Consider the following 24,816-nt stretch of genomic DNA (forward strand, 5'->3'; position numbering starts at 1 on the left):
GGGAGCCTTGCCAAACCTTACTGATTTGGAAAGAGATTGCTGGGTTAGTTTGTAGGCACTTCAAATGTATTTCATTTTTAAAATAAAGGGCTTTGGTGTGTGCTTTCAAGAAGGTGCTTACATCTTATCCCATTACCACCTTTAATGTCCACAGTCAGCGCTTGACAGCCCCAGGAGGGCAAGATTGCTCATTTGGACACAAAAAAAAGGATAGTCAGTGCCTAAAATACTTAAGCTGCAGCAGAGAATTGTGATTCAACCTCTCTCCACCTTCCCTGGCTGCCAAAACCAGTGTACTTCCCAATCAGAGATTTCACCCCACTCTGACAGACTCCTCAGAAGGGAAAGTGTCGCATTCCCAAATTTAGTCCTCAGTGCAATCTCCCCCTCTAGGGCTGATTTGGTGTCTCACGCTGGCCCTGTTTACCAGGGGTGTTAAATTCCCCCCAGGAACAGAGGCATGCCAGGGCCAGATTGTCTCCTTAGAAGCACTGCAGCTAAATCTGCATGAGCAGTCATGGCTGCAGGTGTTTTCTAAGCATTAGGACTATGACTAGAAATACCCCAGCCTTGTCCTAGCTGCCTACCTGGTGTTTAAACCCTGCTGAGATCCTAAACCAAAGCTGAACAGCACATGAGTCACCCAGTGCCCAAAGCTGAAGAGCACATGAGTCACCCAGTGCCATAGGTGTTACCTAGAGAGCCAGCAGTGCTCTGTGAACCTGGCCTCTTGTGAAAGACACAGGCACGGCTGATTTCCAGATGGAGGAGACTGTAGCACCAGCTCAAGCTGAGCAGCCAAAGCCTTTGCCTGAGGCTCTGTAAACCCAGGTTCAGTTCCCTCCTGCAAAACCCACAGTTCACCTGTCCCAGCTGAGTGCTGGCCTGTGAGCTCGTGCTCCTCCATTGCACCCTGAGGATAAGTCACAATGGGATTTTCTTCCACTAGGAGCAGGTGGTCATAACCAGGGGTTTCCTGGCACCCATGTCTGTCAGTCTCAGCATGGTGGAGCTCTCAACAGAAGATAGACACAGGAGCTGTTGCCTCTTTTGCTTTTCTTTCTTCAAGTTTTCTTGCAGAGCTGTAACAGTCCTTGTGTTGTGTCACTGATACCTAGGGGAAGTATATGAACACTAAAAAACCCCTTTGGCCCAAGATGAGACAACTGTTCTTCATTTACTAATTCAGACAAAACCAGTGGTCAAATATTTTCCTGGTCCCATATCCAACAATTATTGCTTCTTTATCCATCAAGCTTATGAAATTTTCCAGTGCTGTTAACAGAAGATAGAATACTGTGCCCATCCATAGCAGCGTCCTTTAAATCATCCCAAAAGTTTTAAGCTTTGAGCCTCCAGAGTTTGAGATAGTAACTACTACTACCTCCATTTTGCTGGTAGATGAACTGTGACTAATCCTCTGCAGCACAGCAGCAGAAGTTTGATTTGCAGCCCATTACCCTTGTGACGTGCTGCCCAGAATGGTCACTGCCTTGTCAAACACAGCATGAATTTTCTGGGGTTTTTTTCAGTTTCCTATCATGACCAATATCATACACTTTGGAAATGAAAGTAGAAAATTCAAGGTGTCGAGCCTGGCTGTGAAAATCTGCTCTTTGCCTGGAAAGAATCAAAAACATTGGCAAACATACAATCATTCCTTTGGTAATATCTACTGCACCCTGCACCATAGCAGCAAAATGAATTAAACAGCAAAAGACTGAAATGCCTGACATTGCATAGGCCAGTCAGGAGGCAGGAATACAGGAGTCAGCCTGGACCAGTATTAATTCAAGGAAATTAAGTTTTTTAGTGTTTAAGGTGCATGACTAGGAGATTGGAAACTTGGCTTCTGCTCCTACTTTCCCTGTATTGTGTGACTGAAACCAGTCAGTTCACCTTCCCATGTCTACAGGAGCCCTTAGAAATCCACAGCACAAGGTTTAAAGCAGGGAATGACACATCATGACCTCCTATCAAACCCCATTCTGTGCAAAGTTTCCAGAAGTCAGCAAATGAAACCTTGCTTTTCAGTTTGGGTCTCTCCTTTTCAGTGAGATTTCATATGCAAAAAAAATCACAAAACAAAAAACTCAGGATGGGAAGCTGCAGGAATTCCACCTCTCAGGCCATAAAGCAGGAGCAGCACTGCCTAAACTGACAGGGGTTCACCTACCCTACTCATAAGAATATCTAGAGGATCCATTCCAGAATTTCACGGCTGGATATGTTTGCTTTATCTCTAACCCAAGTCGCTTTTGTTGCAAGTCAGCTCTTAATCAGATGAAATTGTGGGGAACTGAGATATTCCCTCACTAGCAACAATTCCAGAACAACAGGAAAGTCACCCACCTGGTGAACTAATTCTTCTGTGTGTAAAAGCCAAAGAGGCTGGAAAACACACTAAGCATGTGTTTTTGGGAAAGCTGCCACCTAATTTACAGACAAGGATCAGATGCAATTAGTGTTAGATCAACTGGAGACTCCTCTGCCCCAAACCACAGCACTCCTCCTCCACCTTGCCAGGAGGACGCCAGTTTCCAGCAAGACATGCAGTGTCACACTTGACCCTTCAGTCTCTGAAGGGCATTCTTGGAAGCGCATGCAAAACCTGAGCTCACAGCAGCAGCATTCCTGTGGCACTGGGGAAGGAATGAGGAAACACCAGCATGGATACTAGGCAGACGGGCGAGAAAAGACTCATCCTGCAAGACTGAATTAATTTCCCAACAGGGTGCTTGTTTCTGATGCAGAGATCCACGTGTGCTGCCTGGTGGAACGAATCTAGAAACAGCAGTGGGGCTAAGCTTTGTCATTCCCCACTTTGCAGATATGTTTGCACCCAGACAGGAATGCAAGGCACGGTACTGAGCAGGCTTTAGTGAGTCACAGATCTCTGACAGCAATTGAGACTGGGCCAAAACCCCAGGGGAATCTTCACTGGTGAGAAATACAGTTGCCAACTAACTCCCCAATTTTCTGTGAGTGTATCAGAGATAGTAGCCATCATCAAACCCTCCGTCTCTGGGCACATCTCGGAGTTGCAAGTGGTTCACAGGATGCTCAGTTTTACCTGGCCACCAGTCCTGTCTAATTCCATATAATTTCACTGTTGTCCACGGTGAGTTTGGGGTAGCTCAGGAAAGCATAAACCTTCCTGCAAACATTTTAGGCTCCACTCCCTGCTCTGCTTCATCTACACTCTAGGCCATAGTAGCCTGTGCCTCAGGAATGGTAAAGTTTTGTAAAACTGCTATATTCCAGTGCTGAGAAGTACAGCTGAGCAATGTGTTAGTGTAACACACTTCATTTTAAGGACACGCTTAAATCCAATTTGAGCCCAGAGAGATTTCAGCTTAGATTTAAGCGTTCCATTGAACAGGGTGGATTTAAGGATTGAAGCGTTTTGCTAGACTGTATCTTTGGTTAATGAGGAAGGGGACTAGCTAGTACTAGAAGAAAGAACTGCCCGAAGCATTTTGGCATATCCAAACCATTACTAGCACTACTCATTTTTTTCTAATGAATTCTAATGAAATTAACACAAAGAATTTGTAAAGAAGTTCATAATTTCATTAACAATCCTCACTCTCTGGGTCTCAGTTTAGTGGGGGGAAAAAAGCAAAGTTCTAGTATCTCATCAGAATGATGTGTAATAATTAAAGCAGAAGTACAAACACTAGACTTAGTATTTTATACCATCCAATATCTTGCACAGTATCTCACTAATGGTAAATGTCTCATGTCCAGATCTGAGCACAGAAATCATGAGTGCTTTGCTTTACAGGAAGAGAATCAGTTAAATAATTTATGGAGCCTACACTGAATAAACAAAGTACCCCAGTCTTAAAAGAAATATTTGTGGTAACAAAATATTTTGGGGGACATTTTTGCATGGGCTCTGACCTCCCTGTTGAGAATCAAAGTGAAAATATTGAATGTACTAAGCAGATGTCTTCTCCTAGTGACAGCAAGATGAGCAAAGACAGCTGGTTAGAAGAACAACAACAACAAAAACACATCATCATTCCTGCTTCAGCTCCAAAAAATCTTGGACTTGTTGTCATGGAAGAAAGCTATATATGTAAGAAGCCAAGAAAAAGACAAATATTATTGAATCTGGTAGCATTTTAGTGAATGTGCTGGAAATAACTTAAGTAGGAAGAAAAACTGGATGCACTCCATTGTTTATTAAAAGAATGCCTCTTCTTATTTCCACAGGGACATATAACCTATATAGGCATTAACACATTTGCAAGATAGATATTTTAAAGATGCTTCTTCATTCGTCAATCTTAAGGACTCTTCTGCTAAAGTAAATAGAGTTACAGCACATAGAAATGTATACAGCCACAAAATGTTATCTCTGTAAGCTAAAAATGCCAACTGTGGATTTTGTCTGTAACTCCTTCAATCAGGGAACATGGGTGTATTGCAGAGACACCTAGAGAGATTTTAAATATTAGGAAGGAAGAAGAAAAGAAAATTAGACTCCCTTGGTGAAACACAGGATAAATAATTCACAATGAACAAAGGAAAATAAAAAGCAAACCAAAATTAAAATATGAAGAGCTCTTCTGGATGAAAATCAGTCTGAGCTGCATTGCTGCATTGAACAGATCCAAGAGGAGTTTTTTGGCAAGACTGGAAAATAAGCCAGTGACCCTCTGACCACCCTGCTCAGAGGCAACACATTCTCTCTTGATAGTTTTCATCTGAACTTGATTTCTCTGCTTGACCCCTGGACATTTCCATTTCCCTTTCTGAGCCTTTGGGCAGACTTGAGCAAAGAACAGGATTGATGAGAAGAGTTTAAGAAATCAAAAGCTGTGCAGTTGGTAATGGCAAAGACAAGTAACTTGAGGTGGATGTTCCCAGTAACTTGAGGTGGATATTGGGCTATTAGGTAGCCCAGATCCCATGGTGCCATCAGACAGTGCCCTATGCAACAGCGAAACTCTGGGGTTGCAGGCTCAGGAGGTGTCCTGTGTGGAGTGCTTCAAAACACCTACAGACATCCTAAATTATTTAAAGCCTTGAAGAAGCAACAGGTTACTTTGGTTTATACTAAAGATATATACAAAGAAAATCATGTAAAGAAAAGTATTTCATTTGGAAAACAACTGCCTTGAGAATTGAGAGCTGTGACCAATCTGACATACGAGCTTGTAAACAGAGGACAATGAGGTCAAAAGGAGAGGACATGGCTGCTGGGCCTCCAGTTTCTGGCTTTGCCCTTTCTCCACCAGATGATGAGGCAGTAATAGTTTTCAAAAGCAAATTGTTTTATTTACTTAATTTTCTATACAGAAAACCAGGGTTAAGTATGCAGCTCTGCAATAGAACAGATGTGGGACTTGGGGAAAATTGCAGCTTGAAATGAGCTGGAAAAGCTTTCACCATTTGCCAACATCTTGGAGAGTCAGGAATCTATCTCATCTCTACTGCAACAAAAACAGAACTTCTCAACATTTTGGAGGACTTTCTCCCTTGTAACAAAGGACAAAAAAGCATGCAGTGAAAAACACATCACAGAGCCAGAAGTGACTGAGAATCAGCTTGCCTGTTTTAATTCCCCACCTTGCTAGCCTCAGCTCCAAGACCTGACCTACAGACTCCCAGCCAGCCCAGGAATAACCATGCCACAACAAAGGACCACCTCAGCCAGAAATTCCATGCTGATTCCAAGAAAACATTTCCTAGAGTATCTTGCTAAAATGGATACACTCCCACGTGCACTACATGAAAGGAATCATGTCTGACAAATAAACATTTCTTAATGAGAAACATTTGTCCAACATGTTTCTCCCCAGTACTCTGAAGCTTTGTGCCTCAGTGCACCATCAATAAAAGGAGACAACAGCCCTTCCCTGGGCTCTGGGAGATCACGCTGGGCTATGAAAGTAATGGACTCCTTACCTCCATTAGCTACCCTCAGAACTCCGTATACCTTATAGCACACAAGTATGGACTGACTCAAGAATTTCTATAGATCCATTTCAACCCATGTTTGACCTTGACCAAGAGCATCTCTGCCCACAGGCTGCTCCATTTACTCTGTCTCACTTTGGAACACAGAGGCAGTACAGGGTACCTCAGTATCCCTGAGCTCAGCCATCCCTGAATGTGCATTTCCTCACACCATCAAAAATTTGGATCACCAAGGAGACAGCCCAGCCCTGCTGCCAGTGAGGTGACAGATCCCTGGCACCGGAGCTGGGCTCAAACTGCTCATGAGCTGCTTGTGGCTGGAGAGGAATGTCTGCAGAGAGCTAAACCAGATTGTTTATAGATCTCTTCCAAATTGTCTCTAATCTAGTGGACAATTTGAGAGTAAATGTGTGCTGGAAGCACCATCTTTCCTTCAAAGTATTAATTTGAGAACACTGGGCTTGTGGCTGCACTGGAGAAACCTTAGGATCTCACTGGTGCCTCGGCCAAATCCTTAAGATGTCAGAGTCACCTATGTGTATTCTGTCCCATCTCTCAGAGCACTTCAAATATCTGTTTGATGCCACAGCCACCATAGCTCCAGGAATGTGGTAAGGTTCCTAGCAAGGGCTAGCTGAGGCTGTGAATCTGAAGCAATGTGCTTACAAATACAAGACCTGCACAGAGCTTTTAGAGATAGTCAAATGGCTCCAAAGCTTCAGGAAAGATGACATTTTGGTGCCACCTTTGTTTCTTAGTCTCACACCTACTGCAGGGAAAAGAAGAAAAACAATCCAATTGGTATTTGTGTTATCCTGTCTACATTTCAGCCACAAGGTTCTAACATTTTCAGAACTTCTGCAGGCCCATCTCACCTGTTCAACATCTCACCTCTCCCAGCCATAGACTGAAAAATGCCACCTTTCTCCACTCATTCAAAAGCTGTCTACACCCATGTGTTAGCTGTTTACCACCCTCTGTTTCCTCCCTTTGGGCAGCTGATCATTGATAATGACCTATCCTTGAAGCATTTGTTTTATTTAGCTTACAGAGAAGGAGGGCTTAGGGCAACAAGCAACCTAATTATATAACCTTTCCCACCCTATCTTATTACAGAGGGATCATCTTGCAACTTCACCTATGGAAACACAGCAGCTCAACTCTTTGAATGTCCATAACTTCATCTGGGCTCTTTCCTGCTCTGCTTTTGTCCTAAGCAGAATGGATCCAATGTCTTTCAGTTAAGATCTTTCACTCATTTTTTACATTCAGGTAGGAACAACCATCAACTCAGCCTTGCTTTAGCCACCTTGGTATTCAACACAGATTCCTAGAAGACATGGCCATGCTGCCCAAATGATAGGAAGGCCTTGATGGAGAAGCTGTATATCACAAGGCAACATTTGAGAGCACCCAGACTCTGTCCCCAGCACCCAGAGCATTGCATTGGTTAATACTATTGGTGTTGAGCACCACCTGCATGCTCTGCACAGGGATCTGGGACTGGTACACACCCTGCATCAAGCCTCACCCCACAATGAGACAGGCAGGCAAATGAGAAAATTGGGCCCTGGCCCTTTCCTGTGATTAGGTCATTATAATGGGTAAATATTTTCCTAGATAGACAGCTGAGATAAAGAACTCCTGATGTCTGAAAGGGAGTTTGAACAAAACTTGGAAGGACTCTCTCTACCTTATAATTCTTTATAATGTGCTTTTACCAAATATGATATAATGTGCTTATACCAAATAAATGCCTTTTGCCCCTAAAGTACCCAGGGAAATGTTTCACTGAATAGCAAGAACAGCATCTAATCTACAGCCAAACTGTTCACCAGCAAATATGTAGAATGGATTTAGTGACAGGTACCAAAGATTATTCCCAGAGGACATTACAGCTCTACACCATTCAGTCTAAATATTTACTGAGGAGTACAGAAAAGTGAATAGTAGAGGCAGAGTCCCAAAGATTGACTTAGAAGAATCTGTTTAATAAAAGCTGGTTTCTGCAGAGAAAAATGATTGTGATTGTTTGTTAATGAAAATCAGTGTTCTCGTGCTATAGCAAATAGTGATTATTCAATCTCTATCCCTCTACTCTGCATTATTCATGATTTTGTGGCCTCTGCTCTATCTTCTCTGTTGGTATTCCAATCTCACCCTCAGTTTTCTCTGGGTTTGGGAGCTTTTGTATCAGATAAACTGGTTCATAAGGTAGTCTTTGAGGAACAAGTCTCGCTTAAATCTCACATAATATCCAAGAATGTTCTCCGGTATTTGACCTCTTTGTGGATGAAACAATACTCTTCAGACACAATAACCTTGGTGTTTCAAAGCTGTAACCAGCACCTGTGGAGTTTTCAAACAAATAGGCTCAGTGTTCCTTGGTACAGTCTTCCTCATTGCTCCCACATTTAATTGCTTTGTAATTATACTTGTAAAACCTGCAATGGGATTACACATGGGGAAAGAAAAATAATTTTAAAAATCACATTTCAGAATAGGAGGGGATTTATGGGAGCTGCAAGACAAAGAAAAACCCACCTTTCTTTCTTTCTTCGTTGTTGTCTTTGGAAGGCAGCCATCAAAGTTTCCTTGTCAGTAATACAGGGATTTGTAAATAGAACAAAGAGCTTCCTCACACCAAGGCACATTATATAACCCAGCGCCGTCACCGTGTGTCTTCGCAGGCAGTTCCCTTGAACTTTGCATCTCGCTCCTCCTGAGAACAGTCTTCCATGCCAGCTTCAACAGATGTGGCTTCCTTTAGGAAAGGTTTTCTGTTAGGGTCATTCTGACTTCCCTTTCAGAGTTTTCCAGCCTCGTGCTCTTTGCTCAAGGGATTACTGTGGTGGACACTAACTCCATGTGCTACTGTTAAGCTTCTCCTCACCTGCTGGCTCAGCTGAATGAGTGCTGAAATCTCTGTTCCACAGAAAAATCTGACATTTCATGTTTTCCTGAATCAGACCGGAAAGTTGCAATTTCCTGTGAACCCAAATTCTGAGAAACATTTCAGAAAGTGCAAAATGGCCCCAGCACAGCCTTTTGTTTGGGTATTATCTACAGGTTTTTATGAGACTTAAGCTGGCTTTAAGCCCATCGTGTTCCAAGTGATTCCAAACACAAGCAGGCAGCACCCACTGCTCCCAAAGACACTCCAGGAGTTGTGGTGTCTGTCGAGGTTGCTTTGCAAGACAGAGGTGACACGGAGCCAGATGTGGTTTTCTCTTACCCAGTGCATTATTCTAGTATTGCTACTCTTCAATTCCACAATGCACTTACAGACTTCAGTCTTAGAAGCATTTTCATTCTTATTTTCCAGGCTCCTTAAAAACAAAGGCTTTTATCTCTGAGGGTACAACTCAATAGCTTGTACAGCCCTGGCATGATATTTCTGACATATCGAGTGCATATTCCATGGCACTATTTTAAAAGTGGGCAGCTTTAAGACATTTTAACTAAATCAGGGCACAAGGCCATGCAGACGCTCTTATTATCAATAGAGCTGGTTTTTAATCTCTGGTTGGTTAGAAGAGTTTTGTAAATGAATGAGGATAAGGCATCCTACACCTGATGTAGATCACCAAATGCAAAATTTCACACTGGTTAAACCAGGGTAGTATCAGCTTGTGTGAAGACAGCTTTGAAGCTGCAAAAGCATAGTGGGAAAAGCAGCCCTGCCCTATGAACAAGTGAGAAAAAACAAACAAAGTAAACAGTGGAGCAAAAGCAGCTGCTAGCTGCTTCATGGAGAATGAAGATTAAAAGAAAAGAAAGAAAGAAAAAAGAAGAAAAAAAGAAAGAAAAAAAAAGAGGTGGAGGAAGAAACAGAAGCATACTTCAAGACCAAATTCTCATCAGACTAAAAATCAGTGTTAACTCCCACATTGCAACACTTTGCAGGTCTAATAGACACAAAGCTGTTCCTTCACCCGAAAGCCAAACATAAAAGTCACGGAAACCCATCATGCCAATTCTGTGGCTGATTTCCGGAGCAGAATCTCTTTAAATGTCAGTGTTCCCTTTGTTCTGTGCACCCTTTTTAATGAGTCTATCATCTGTTTGGTAAAAGATCCAGTGAAATATGTAATAAGGTTATCTCACCATCTCTTTCTATTGTAAAGTCATATCTCCTCTTCCACTCATTAATTATTGTCTTCCATTTCCTGTGTCAGATGTGAATCAGAAAATAGGGACTCAAGGCTTGCAAGCTTAGCAACTTACCATATATTAGCTGAGCTGTGGTAACTCTCCATGTGGTCCCTCTTAGCCCATAATAAACAAAGCCAGTGTGACTTTGCTGTACACAGGCCTGCAGTCAATGCTGTTTGGATTAACCTTTTATTGTCAGCAAAGTGGTCATGACAGTGATAGTGGCCATGGCTCAGCTCATGTTCAGTCCTCATATTGCAAGACTTTGTCTTTAAATCCTGGGAGCAGAGCTCTACCAATATAACTATCTGGAAAGCTACAATGATTTATGTGCTGTCAACATACACTAAAAAAAAAAAGGACAGAAAAGCAGCACAATTACATGATTATCAGCCAATGCCCCTCGGTTTGCAGTTTTTCAAGCATGAACTGCTCAAACTTTGGATCAAGAAGTGAAGCAATCTGTTTCTCAAGTGCAAACAGGGAAAAGTTATATGAGTCTTCTAGCAATTTCAGGCAAATATATCACAGAAGCAGCATGCTTAGCCTTTTTACTGTGCATCTGTCTGAGGTTTCCAGTAAGATTTCCCTGATATATAGTAAGAGTCAAAACTCTAATCTCTTTTAGCTCTTTTTTATTGTCTCTGCAGCACTAACTTTGAAAAATGGCCTTGTCCCCAAAGAACTGCACACAGTCCGTGTAGGGAAGCTGTTAAAATAAATGCTTTACGTAAAAAATATTGCAGACGAACTCGGCTCCGAGGGTTTTAGAGCTACAACATATAGATATAAACCAGAGCAGCTAAGTATGAATGGAGGTCATACTCCAGTAGAGAAGAAGGGAAATCCCCTGTCAGTTGTTACACACAATCTCTGAAAGCAACAATTCCTTCTCTTCTTTCTCAGGGCTGCAGCATTTTAATAAATGACTATTCTCATGTTAATGTCCTTCTGCCTTCCCCCCCAACCTCAAAACATACCATGCTGTGAAAAATGCATATTATATGATTGTTTCTTTGCAAATATTAAAATGAATACTATATGTGTTATGTTGGAAAGTTATGTTGTATTAATCTCTTTTAAGTAGTGTGGTAACTATGGTTTTTAGGCTATAGCTTTAACTTTTGTTAAAATTTTAGAAGTTTAATAGTAATGGTCTTCTTATGAGCACCTCTCCCAGGAAATAACATGGGCTCAGAAAAATTTACAGTAACACAGCAGTATTCTATGGGAGTGCTCTCACAGCAGATGGAACAATAATTCATACTGTGTGTTCAAATAAAGGAGCAACTTTCACTTCACTCCTGGAGCTTCAAAAAAGCTGCAAAGATGATTCTGCCTGCTGTACTCTTCTAGAAGCCTGGACTGAGACAATAGTTCTTAAAGCACCCCTGGAAGTGTCCAAGGCCAGGTTGGATGGAGTTTTGTGCAGCCTGGCCTACTGGGTGGTGCCCTTGCACATGAAGAGGGGTTTGTAGCTAGATGAACTTTGAGGTCCCTTCCAACCCAAACTATTCTATGATTCTGTGAAAGCAACACACACATGGAGTGCTAACCCTGCACTCCCCCAAATAAACAAAAGCTGTTTCCTATTTTGGAAAAAAAAAAAAAAACAAAAAAAAACAAAAACAAAAACAAAAAACAAAAAAAAACCAGAATGAAACAACCAAATGGAAATAATCTGAAATACTCATATAATGTTTGACTTACAAGAGGCAGTGTAAAGAGGAGCTTTATGTTAGAAGAAACTCAGCCACATGAAAACTAAAATATTGGGCCACCACCCCCAAGCCTGATCTTAAACAGTCCCTGAGTCCCTAAACACAACCCAAAAAACATCCAGTGCTGCACCTCAATGTGTCATTCTGTACAACAGAGCCAGGTTTTCTTCCTGGAAAACCAGGTCCAGAGGCCAGGAGGCTCTTGTTATATTTGCACATACTAGTCCCTTTTGTTGGGGGATTTAGGTCACAAGAGTGAAGGAAAGGCAGCTCTGAAATCACCTGGCTCTTGCACGTGTTGTGCAAAGGTTTCTGAACTCAACCTCCTTTCAAGACACACCCTTTGTTTGTTACTTTCTCTTAGGGCTTTTTCGCAACCCCATCCACTGCCAACACAAACAAGGTTGCAACATCTCCCTCCAGTCTGTCTTCCTCTGCTCTGCTCTAAATGTCAACCAGCCACATAGCACTGCTCACTTGCTTAACTTGGCAAAATACCTGCTGTGGCAGCCTTGTGCCTTGACTGCCTCCGGGAGAAAGTTTCTTGGGAATGGTAAGTGACAGAACCTGCAAGTCGGTGTTAGTCACGTTGATACCAGATACCAAGAGTCTTGTGCAGGTAGAACACGCGCCTGGCTTTGCTGAGCAGCCATCGAGCATCTGTAAGGCACAAGGAGAGGCTAAGGAGAGTAATTGTCAGGGATCACAGTGGCTACTAGAAGTTTTTTTCTGCAACTGTGGTGCTTTCTACTTGGCTGCAGTGTGTACCCCGTGCATAGAGAGCAGGGGAGAGAAGCTGCTGTTGTTTGAATGTCACATATCGGTGCGAAACAAATTGTGGGACCTAGTTCCACTCCTAATATTTGGGATAACTAGAGTAGATGCCTTCTTACAAAAGGGGCACCACAACAAGCACACTGTGAGTAAGCAGGTAGGAAACAGGCAATCTGGAGACCCTCTTAATTCCCAAATTTTGTCCACAGTAGAAATATATCTGTAGATATATTACTGTGTATTATTATACACAGTAGATATATCTGTCCACTGAAGAGAGGATATCTAGCAAGCCCAGGAAAATGGAGAGTGCCTGGTGCCTACACTCAGCCATTACAGCACAGCTGCCCAAGGATTCCTCATGGACGGTGGAATGCAGGTCTGACTCTGTCCGTGTTTGTGGCATGGCCTCCTGCTCGCTCAGGTAGAGCTGTTCTGTGCGTGGGATGGGGCAGCATCCTGCTCTCCTGCCTGGTGGGCACACGCTGGGCTGGACTGTCCTTAGCCCCCGAGCCCCTGCCCATCCTGGCACGCCAGGAGCCAGGCTGCGGGCAGTGCTGCTCACCGGCTGGAGGCGGCTGCTTTTATCAGCAACCTTCATCAGGGGGATTTTCTCTTAGTTCATTCTCAAGCTTCCTTCAGCCTTGGATTTGCATAAAATCCTGGGTTAGGACTAATCTGATCGCGGGTTGGGAACATTGCATCAGGCCCAGTGAATCCTCAGTGCCAAACTGTCTCTGATCGGGGTGTGTTGGCACTGGAAAATTGAACTGTGCAGAGACAAATGGTGGCTTGAATTTTCCTTAGTAATAGGAGGTGCCTGGCTTTGTATCTCATTTAAATTCCTGTGCTATGTGGCAACTTCCAGTCAAGTTTCTATTTGTTTACAACTCTTGTAGCCAGGTGCTTTCCATGTGCACTCCAGGTTGCTGAAACAAGAAGTATGTCCAGCCTCCAGGGCTAATAAGAGCACATTGTCCTTGGTGGCAGGAGGGAGCACCTTGCCCTATCTATGCATTCCCTGGCAAGCAGCAGTGGTGGAGAAAGAGACATGTCTCACTGCCCAAGTAAGAATATGAATTCAAGTCTCAGAATGTAAATAAATATGTGGCCATTCAGTTGGAGGAGTTGCAGGTGACAGGTTGCAAGTGTAACCATGGCACCTCCTGAAGGGTTGTTCCCTGTGGGCATATGGCTGATTGGCTTTTCCAGGTCCTGTTGGATTAAATTCATGAACATACTTGGGAAAGTGGGGGTTTCTCTTAAGGTTTTCACTTGAGAAAAGAATTGAGGATTAGCAGTGCCAAGTGTCTGATATAGCAATCACCATCTGTCTTGCTCTCCTTTCCATCACTGCTTTATGGCCAAGAAGATGGCCTAAGCTCGCTCTTTGCTGCCAGATTCACTTGCTTCAAGAACAATTTGGCATCCTGACCTGGAGCTGTTTTTTTGTTATAAAATAAAGACACAGGCATGTCCTACTGTAGGAGTTACTATGAACATGGGGCTGTGATGGGTGTTGGGGTACAAACTGCCCATGCCCCCAGATCCCTCAAGACAGTGCTGACCTACTGTAACACATTGATTATCTCACTGCAATATTTAAAAATACATACTTCCTGCTAAAAATGCTGTGCTTCACTCAATCTAGATCTGTCTCTGTCATTTCATTGTCCAGTCCCTGGCAAGCCAAATCATTCTACAACCTCTGACACAAAATCACCAATGGAACAGTGCTGATTGGGTCAGAGGTGCAAAGAAATCAGCTCTCCACTCCATGAGCCATCCTCCAGCTCACAGCTGGTACAAGTGGGTACGTCCTTGGCAGTTCAATCACTACTATCCCACTGGCTGGAAATGTTGTTTTTGTTGATATTAGAGTATACGCAGGCTCAGCCCAGATGCCAATGATGAAAATAAATGTGCAGTTGTAATGGTGGAAAAAAAACTCCAGTGCTTTGTTTTATCTGAGCAAAGCTCAAAAGTCGAGATATCTGCTTAGAGCATTAAAAAGTACCCTGTACTTTGTCCATTCACAGGCAACACAGTGGCTCTGCCTCATACCAGAATGTCTATTCCCTAACACCAGATTAATTGGAATAATAGGAAAAGAAAAACAATTGGGTTTTTTTGTTGTTGTTTTTTTTTTTTTAAGTTTACATTTTACTCTTAAGTCCAGAAATATTTTGGTTCTGGTAGGAACCAAAGATTGCTACTAAGATTGGCTTTCTGCACAGGCCTTCAGTATGGGATTTTACTCCATTGAGAAGTTTTCTGTTTTGTTTGGGGATGTTTTTGTCCTGGTGACAATTCTGGGTCATGTCAAACCTCCACGTGAACACTTCAGTTACACAGCTGCAGCCCCACCTTTCTCGCAGAAACACCGAGAGCATTCCTCCCCCTCACAGACAAAGAGAGTGAGCTCTTTGCCCAGAATAACAGAGGCTTTCCTGGTAGCACATACCTATTTCTGTAGTCACCCAAAGGAGAGACATGTTGGTGACGAGTCCTTTTCATTTTTTTTTGTTCTTTCCGTAGGGAAGAATATCAATTCCTATCCAAATTCTGTTTGGGCATTTTTGTTTGTTTGGTGTTTTGGATTGGGTTTTTTTTTGTTTTTTGGTTTTGTGGGTTTTTTTTTTTTTTGGTTGGTTGGTTGGTTTTTTGGCATTTTGCTGTTCCCTTTCCTGCAAATCGGGCTCATGAAGCTGTGTCCCAAATTGTCTGCAGTGAGGCTTTGCATTTTTGTGGACAGTGAGCTGGCCCAGGTATCTGCCCCATACCACACAGCCTTGTACCACTGAGCAAGAGAAGTCAATGAAGAGAAGAGTCTGGCAGTTAGTTTGACAGCTGTAGGAAAATGACATATATGATGATTAATAAATAGAGAATATTTATGAATGCCTTCTCTCTGAGAATCAGGCTAATAGTAATTATACTTTTCTAAATCCTATCTATAAAGTCATCTGCATTTAGGTAAACAGTCATAGAGATTTTTCTGTTGGCAGAAACACAAGGCAGAGTCCCAGCTCTCAATCTTTACTTCAGACTCCTGGATGCCAACCTTCCTTCTCCGTGAGGACAAAAAGAGAAACTGGCTCCAGAAAATATACTCAGTGTTTACATTTTATTGAACCACTAGACATTGCTGTTGGCCACATGAAATCAGTGCAGCAAAGAGAACCTTTCATTTGCCTGTGCTTGGCATAAAGTGTCGTTCTTTGGTTACTCAGCTGAAGTTGACAAGTTGCCCAGTATTTTTATTATCAGGTTGTCAGCTCAATCTCACTACTGCCCTCTTAATTTATTATTTTGTATTTCAAAATCACAGGTATGACTCATTGCACAGCCAGAGGTTATAATGAAGTATCCCACTCATGCTTTAGCTCATCCTTTGTTCAAGACAATGCAGATTGCGGAAGGTTTCTGAGGAGGTAAGAGGATTGCAAAAGAGTCGAAGACTCCTCTTTTATCTAACCTATGTGTGGGCAGTGAAACTGCCTGATATGAAACCAGCTGGGTGCAAAGGTGGGCATGGAGGTTCATTTGTCATTGTGTCGAGGGTTGAAACTCAGAAGATACAGCCAGCTGTCATTACAGATAGGCACCCAAACTTAAATCACCTCATCCTGAGGTGAGTCCAGATAGACAGTCCTAGGATAACACACTTATCCCAAGATTTCCTCTATGCTTTAGTTTCCAACAGGACAGAAGATGAAAACCAAGCAGGCATTTTTTCAATTTCAAAAAATCTTATTCCCTGCATTTTATGATTTAAATCTGGAAGTGACTCTTAAGTGCAAGATTTTGCCAGCATTGTGCAAATAAGTATCCTATGGCATTAGAATTTTTGAAATATAAATACTTAGCATAAAGTGACACATCATCCATGTTTCTCTTAGGAGCATCAGGGATAAGCTGCTGGGAAGAAGGAAGAAGGAGCACAGTTCAATTGGAAAGAATGTCTTGATGCTGATTATGAAAATGACATGGAAGGCATAAGCTGAATTAAATATTTCTCCATGGTGGAAAATTGATGGGAAAGTTTCCTGGTATCAACAGCTCATATGGAACAGAGGAAGAGATCCTTTTATCACAGAAGAAGAGTGTCAAAATCCAGAGCTATTGTGAATCAATTTGTTCTTTTAATTGTCTTGTACAGACATCTGTCTCTGCAGCAGAAATGCTGAGCTCATGCTACATGAAAACAAACCACATAAACTTGAGGAGATACAATTTGTTCCCAACAGAAGGAGTTACAAAGCCACACACCCCAGTGTCCTGGCAACTCATTCCTTCCCCAGGGGAAGGATCCATGTCCTATGTCCAGTCTCAGTACCCTGGAGCAGTGACAGGCAGGGGCAGAACTATTTGGGTACTTGGCTTTTTTAAAGCTGCAACACGGAGCTGTGGCAATGCCAAAAGTGTCCCTGGTCTGCTCTGTCTCATTGCTGGGGGGCAGGAACTGTGACTCAAAGGCTGTCCACTGGCAACACAGAAAACTACACCAAGAGCACTGGTTCAGCTCTGCCATATCCCATTTCTGTCAAGTATAGAATAATAGCTATCCAGCGAGCTGGGACATGCTCCACCAGCATCAATAGGGTTGTGCTTCAGAGCATCCCTCGAGGTAGCAAAGAATTATCCCCATTTTGTAGATGAGGTAACTCAGGCACAGGGATTAAAGCCAGAATGTTCCAAGCTGGCTGCCTACTGCTAGGAACCTACACCCATATTTACGCAACTCATGGCCTGATTTTCAGAAGGGCAGGGCAATGAAAATTTTGGCCTGAGGGGTTTGTTCACACTGAGTTTACTGGTAACAACGCCCAGGATGGAAGCCGGGTCTCTGCTACCTGTCTTACACCTTAACCACTGAAAACATACTTTCTACCACTAGCCAAGAGCTGGTGAAGGCTCCTGAGTGTCCCAATTTGCCATGCAGAGGTTCAGAGTTAGCAATGCAGACTGGCTGCCTGCGTGCTCTCAGCTAGAGACTTTTAAATAGCAACAGCAGGAGTAAAACCAGTGAGATTTCTTTGCTTCCTTCTCAGCTCTTCAGAGCCCAGGCAGCTTTGCTTGACTTGGAGTACTTTGCTCAAACAGCACATCTGATGTATAAACCTGTGTTTTGCCTCACACATGGCATCAGCTTTCCCCTCTGTCCCTTCACCATGTCTTGCTCAGGACACCTTAGCCTGGCAGAGCACAGATCCAGTGCAGAACCACTAAAAGACCAGTAAGAGAAGGGAGAAAACTGCCAGATGGATATCTGAACTCCTCAAAAGCACAAGCACCAACAGGAGCAAGTTAATCCCAGTGCCCCCTCACATCTCTTCTGCACTCTCTTCCTGGTCTTTAACTGAGCCTCAGAAACAGCCCTGATATACTGGAAACTCTTGAGAAGCAAGAAAATAGAGCAAAAAACATACTCCCATACTATCAACTATCAAAACCCAGGAGGCAGAGCACTTGCTGGCTGGCTACAATAGAGCTTTGCAAGTGTCCCTGCTAAAATCATCTCTGCTAGGGGCTGATGTGATGCTTGTCTTAGCTTGTTAGAGAGCCTTGCTGTCTTCAGACACGTACTTGAAAAACAACACTTCCCTCTGGTTGCTGCCTGAGGGAAGAAGGACAGAGGACCTCGGCTGTCTCTGTGGAATGGTCACTGGCCAAGTCCCCTCAAGCCTGACCTGCAATACCAAGTGCATGCTGCAAATCCATTGCTGTCAGTCCCTGTGCTTTGTCTCATCTATGGAGTCCCAGCCACCTCTGACCTCTTCTTTCCCTTCCTTCAGGCCATGTCCTGCTCACGAGGCTCTGGCTCAGCTGCTCTGTAGCTTCTCCTCACCCACAGGGAGGACAGGCAAGAGGAGGTGACAACCTTCAACAAAGGTTAAGGCTGGAAAAGAAGGAAGTGTCAGCTCAATCAGGTCAGCTCAGCCAACCTACTGCTGCTGTAATCCCTCTGCCTCAGGTCCCTGTGCTGCTCTGTTTGTGCTCTGAATGCAGCTGTATGAGCAGCAACCTTGTCCACATGGTACTGTCAGCCTGCAGCATCCAGACAGGGAGATGGGGAAAAGGGGTAAAGAGGAAGCAGCTGATTGTGAGAATCTCCCAGAACTCTTTCCAGATACTTCTTTCGCAGTGTGTTTTGGGAGCATGGACTTTGAGATGGATTTTACTCCTACTGAAGTTTCAGAAGTCCAGACTTTGCACCTTCTGATTTCTCCAGAAGAAGGCTGAGAGACAGATCTGAATCAATTCTTATGCTGGAGCTCATCTCTATATTCACAGCAAACCCAGAAGCATTGAGAAGCTGCTGGTAATACAGCCCCAGTTCCTTCTGCCCAGGTCTGAGATGCCTCTTTTGGGGTGGGAGCAACTGAGTCTCACCAACCTGTCAGCAACCAGGAGGAAGCCAGGAACAAATTCCTCCTATTCAATAAGAGTTGTTGCTGCATTTTATACAGCAGCCAGTGCATTATTCTGTGGTGAAAACAAACCCTATTCTTCTCTGCCAGATAAACACACTTTATCCTGTAAAGAGCAGCATTTCTGACTGTTCAGCAGCAGCCAAACTCACGATGGGAAAAATAACAGGTGTTTGTAAGACACTCCCTGTTTATTCACAGTGCTTAAAATAATTGCTTAAAAAAATCCAACAGAGATTTAATTTTCTATGCTCCCACATTTAAAAAAACAAAAACAAAAAAACCCTAAGCTTGGCTCATAGTAGTTGAAGGCAATTCATTATGAAAGGGGTGTTCTTTCTGTTGTGGTAGCAAAGAAATCTGCTAATCAAAGCTCCTGAGGAGCAAAATAGTAAAGCAAATTCCTGCCTAGAACCAACACTTCCCTGTGCTTTTCATCAAGCTCTCCAGGTGGAAGCTTTTATTATCAAAAGATGTGATTTTATGGTCAAAATGGGATGAGCAGGGATTTAGCTCCTCCAGTTGCTGCCCATCATTGACCATCTCCAACATCGCCTTTTATAAGGCAATGATGGCCTTGGGCTGGCTTATGCCCTTCCCTCTTGTTCTGGTGGTGGAACAGGAGATAAGTGCTCTGGGGGGAAAAGTACGTCTCAGAGGCACAAACCTTTCTTCAATCACTGCTTGCTTCTCCGGGAAATAACTGGCAATGGATCTTGATCAATAGACCACTTTCCAGCGCAATGGGCTGACACGGTGCTGGAGGAAGAGGACAGACTCCCTGTCTCCATCCACTCTCCCCATGCTTGCTTACAGCACAGATGGGGGACATCCCTGAGCCACCTAGAGAGTGAGGGGACACTCAGTGCGTGGCTACTGCCAGAATTTGGTCCTTGTGGTGGTGAATGGGCCATGCATAAAGTCCCTGCAGGAGCCACTCAAGGGAATGCAGCATCATCCATCTGGGCTACAAGCTTCATGAGACAATTGTGGTGGTCCTCTGCCCTCAAGACTTTCCCTTTCTATGGGGTAGGGATCTCCTTGAGTCTGGCCCCCTGCAAGCTTTTGGCATAAGTCACAGATGCTCAGTAGCTCCCTGGGAGTCTGGAAAGAGCCTGGAGCAATAGGAGCCCACCTAGCAACACCCAAGTGCTGTCCCAACCCCCAGGTGCTGCTCCTGGTGGCTCCTGGACTGCCATCCAGGTTACTGGTGGATGTAGACACAGCCTAACCCTCAACCAAGACAGCCTGATGCTGGCAGTAAAACACAGCCACATTTTTGACCTTATTGTTCCCACAAAGGTGCAGGAAGGGTTACACAACCCAAACCGTCTCCCTGGGAGGACTCACCTGTCTGAGCAGTGGACATGGAGACAGGCAGCTGGGCTTTGTGCAGACGCGGGACTGAGCAGGGCTCCCAGCGCTGCGGCTATTGCCTGTGCCACGGCAGCATTCCCAGCCGAGACCAGGCTGCCATGGCACCGGGCTTGTCACACACAGCAGCTCCGGCCTGAGCAGAAGAGACAGATGAAAGGCAGAAAGAGAAACAGAGGCACAGGGAGAGCAGTCATTTCCCCGGGGCCAGGCAAGAGAGCGGCGCGGGTCGGAGCGGGGCTCGGCAAGGTGCCCCTGCCCCGCGGGCTGCAGCAGCGACGTGTCCCGCTGCACTGGGGCGCATCCAGCAGCGCTCCCGCAGGCAGCGAGGAGGAGATGAGAGAAGGCGGCTGCAGTGTGCAGCGGGGCAAGATGAAAGGGCTCGGAGGCCGGAGGAGCAGAGTCGGCAGCGACTCAAAAAGCAGAGCCAGAGGCAGCGGCAGCCGCCGCGCACGGCGCTAGGCACAAAGCAGCGCTGCGGCAGAGCGGGGGTCCGAGAGCAGCCCAGAGATCAAACCCAGCCAGACTCAAAGGTCTGAGCAATAAAGGATCTCACACTGCTCCGGTACCGGCAGCTCGGGGCCTGCGGGGCAAGGCAGGGCTTTCTGCACACAAATGAAGTACAACCGAGTCCTCTGCAGCTGCACTGGCCTGGGCAAAAAGCACAGAGATGCGAAGGATAGGGATGGGGATAGGACAGTACAGGACAGGACAGAATAGAACAGAGAATAGAATAGAATAGAATAGAATAGAATAGAATAGAATAGAATAGAATAGAATAGAATAGAATAGAATAGAATAGAATAGAATAGAATAGAATAGAATAGAATAGAATAGAATAGAATAGTTAAGGTTGGAAAAGACCTCTAAGATCATTGAGTTCAACCATTAACCTGACACTGCCACTAAAGCAAGTCCCTAAGCTCCACATCTATGCATTTTCTGATCACTTTGCAAAACTTTCCTGCTTCCCTGGGCAGCCTATTTCAATGTTTGACAACCCTTTCAGTGAAGAAGCCTTTCTTACTATCCAATCTAAACCTCTCGTGGTGCAACTTGAAGTCATTTCCTCTTGACCTATCATTTGTCACCTGGGAGAAAAGATTGACCCCCACCTGTCTACAGCATCTAGTAGTTGTAGGGAGCAATAAGGTCCCCCTAAACTTCCTTTCCTTCAGACTAAACAACCCTAGCACCATCAGCTGCTCCTCCTTAGACTTGTACTCCAGTAAGACAAGTGCTTCTGCCCTTTCTTAGGCAGGGTCTTACAGAAAAAACAATAAGCAAAGCTTGTACCTTTGCTTTCGTGCCCATAAGGCACCAAAACCCATGAAACCTTACTCAAGATGATAAAACCTACACAAAGTGGCATTTCCAAGGCATCCAATGCCTTTCAGCCCGAGATCTATCTGTCAGCATGCCCCTGGGGCAGATCTACGTGCCTGAATCTCCTTTGCCAGGCAGGCAGTCACCAACCCTGTGCAGCATTTCATCTCCACTGGAGCGATACTGGTGACTCAGCACTTCCCCTGCAAGGCACTGCGAGGGGATTATAGCAACAACCCGACTATAATAATGGTGTGGCTGAGCAGCAGGGATTTATGAGCAAGCAAAGAAAGTGAGAATTATAGGTGTCCAGTCCCTATGACAGAACCACCATATATTTCCTCCAACAAAGCGTGTGACAACAGCTCCATAAATTCACATAGTAACAGAAGCGAGCGCCAGCTCATCATTGCAGCTATTTAAGGAGCCAAGTAGCACTCTGCTTATTGCAGAAGTTCACAGTTAGTTAAAAATAAGCATTAAAAAGTCACTTTTGGGCCCTGGCTGAATAAGGCTTTTTATTCATGATGCCCAGCATTGCATTCTGCCTTTTCTCCTTTTATGCCTACACAGACTCTCTCTGGCAGAATTTCATGTTAGGTACTGTCAGCTTCCTTTTGAAGGAGCTTAACTTAGGATGTGCCATAAACAATTGTAAAACTTAGCTGTGACTATGAAATACTTGATCCTTTCCAATACCAGCAGATCTGAAATGTGCTTTAAAAATTCTTTAGCTTCAGCCCATTAAATATCTAGGGAGAGTTTCCCTGAGATGTAATTGCTGAAGAGAATAACCCCAAATATCCACAACATGCTGAATAGGTTTTTTTAATGCTGTCTCATGATCAGATTATTTGCAGTACCTGTCAGCTAATGTGCTGTTTTTATTGCTAATTTAACACTTCTTCCTAAAGGGAGAAGGGGGAGAGGGTGAAAACAACTCTTCACAGTGAACTGGAAATCAAAAAATATCTGTGTGTTTTGTTGTCACTTCTGCTACTCTCTTTTCTGACGTATAAAGAGAAATTCACTTTAATATGACTAACTCCCCTTTAAACATGAGAAATATCAAGTTTCTCTGAATCCCATGGCTTTTATTCTTTCTTCTTGAAGCTTTAGGAAAAATTTGAAAGAGACATCTCAGCTAGAAAGAAAAGTTGGAACTTTCTTAGGTTTAGGCTTAACATCAGCAATGATTGGAATGTAATTTTCCCATAAGAAAAAAAATCTGGCTTCTCAGTGAAAAACTGAAAGATAGGAAATGGAAATTAAGGCGTGATGTCTATGAAGCTGGAGCTCTAGGGCCCTATTCTCCCCCAGCGCTTGCTGTTCTGCTCAGACTTGGTTTCCCATGCAGCACCTTGCACTCCTGCCCTTTTCCTGGGAGCCTTTCCTGAAGTCAGGACAGCAGGTTGAAAACCTGTCCTTGGAGCCTGATGAGGACTTGGTGTGTGCACAGTAAAAATTTGCTGAGACATATCCCATGACATTTTCCCAGGGTCAAAATTATTCAGATGAGCAAAGAGAGAGGAGATTCTTGTTTGGTTGGTTTAGTAAGAAAGTGATGCCTTGTACAGAAATGACATAACTTTGGAGTAAAAAAAAAAAAAAAAAGATTACTCAAGAGCCAGTTTAAAAGAAAAGTGTTGAATGGAAAATTTTCAGCCAGCCCCACAGAGATCCCTTCTTTATCTCCAGGTTTGGAAGAGCTGCTGCCCTGCTGTCCGTGGTGGCTGGTGTCACGTTGCACGCTCCTCCAAGGGCAGCAGATTGCTTATGCATTAGTTCTTTTGCATAATACCAGCAGTTATAGTGGTCTTGGATGTTTGAGGGGTTTTTTTAACACACATTGTTTGATGCTAACAAACTCAGGAAGGAAATTTACAGTCTTGAATGGGGAGTGAGGTCCGAAAGACGTCCCCAGCAGGACTGAGCTGCTGAACCTTGCAGTGACTCAGCCAGCACAGGAAACATTTGTCCTGAGCAGCCCCATCTCCTTTCCCCCTCTGCTCCAAGCGCAAGGTTTATAAACAGTTCATTGTAGTTTCTTTTAATTTTGCTTTTGGGTTTTTTTTTCATTCCTTTTCTTGGAGTGTTTCATTGCTTTATGTGTACAAGGTTATTTACTAGAAATAAATGACATTAAATGGACAACGCGCTTGAGCAGAAAGTCTTGGGAAGGGGATCCTCTGCTTTTGTAGTAGAGCATCTACTGTTCTTGGTTGGGTGCTGTCGTACTGGTTATGCTAAATTAAATGCCCTTGTTCTCCACCTCTGTTCACACCTTGGAGACCAAATATTGCACACAAAATTGGAGACCTCCACATGACAGAGCAGGGTTCAGACAGGAGGATGCAGCAAATATGGAGGACAGAGAGAAAAACCATAAACAAAAGATCAACATGTGATTTCATGCAGAGATCTCTGTCTACATTATTGTATTTCTATCTGACAGCAGCTCTTACTGTTCAGCAAATTCAGCCCAGCTCATTGTTCCCAAAGCTGACATGTAACGAAACCAATTAAAATACTTGCTAATTTAAATAAATAAACAAAGATACATAGAGGATATGACTGTTCAAAGCCTAGCAGCTTGTACTTGTGCATTTTTGTCTCCTCATTAATCTGTTTATGAAAGGAGTTTGATTAGTTCCATATATTCAGCTTCTAAAGTTAATACCTTAGTGGTCTAAAGTGTTTTTACCAAAGCTAACACTGAATTTTCTCTCTGCTGCAATAAACATGTAAATATGAACTGATTTATGCATGCAAACTATTTCCAAAATTGAGTTCAATAACAATTTTCAAATAATGTTTAAAATGCTATGCTGGGAAACAGCACAGGGCACCTGTTAGTTTATTCTGGCTGGGGAGACTGCATACACCCCTGTATTTTTCTATGCATGTTTGTGTCTGGTACAGAGACTCACATATTTTTAGTCATTATTCTATAGGATAATTTTAAAAAAGCAGGAGTTCTGTACAGCCATTAACCCAGCCCCATCTGCTCTGAGCCCTGTCTGCACTCACACGATCTCAATCTGATTCCTGCTCCCCGCTCCTCTCTGCGTGTTGCAGCACAGCTCAGCTTTGTCCTAGAG

The 24,816-nt window shown here is 43.7% G+C and overlaps 1 protein-coding gene and 1 long non-coding RNA gene across 4 annotated transcripts in view; one reads left to right on the forward strand and one right to left on the reverse strand.

Moving 5' to 3' along the window:
• Positions 1-20,396, reverse strand: part of LPP (LIM domain containing preferred translocation partner in lipoma) — a 352,923-nt gene extending 332,527 nt beyond the window's left edge. Inside the window, exon 1 of one of the 3 annotated variants that reach the window (XM_085587199.1) lies at positions 20,366-20,396. The gene's annotated coding sequence lies outside the window, so the exon portion shown is untranslated. Of the gene's footprint in view, positions 1-8,475; positions 8,632-20,365 lie in introns of those variants that run through there. The other 2 variants (XM_085587213.1, XM_085587195.1) reach the window with 2 other exon arrangements.
• On the forward strand, positions 9,065-24,303 carry LOC146766657 (uncharacterized). The gene is made up of 3 exons (XR_014957226.1): positions 9,065-12,360; positions 15,913-16,015; positions 16,484-24,303. It is a non-coding gene; the product is annotated as an uncharacterized LOC146766657 (long non-coding RNA).
• The last annotated feature ends 513 nt before the right edge of the window (positions 24,304-24,816 follow it).

Source organism: Lonchura striata, chromosome 9 (assembly GCF_050655825.1).
Source record: "Lonchura striata isolate lonStrDom1 chromosome 9, ASM5065582v1, whole genome shotgun sequence".
NCBI classification, from domain to species: Eukaryota; Metazoa; Chordata; class Aves; order Passeriformes; family Estrildidae; genus Lonchura; species Lonchura striata.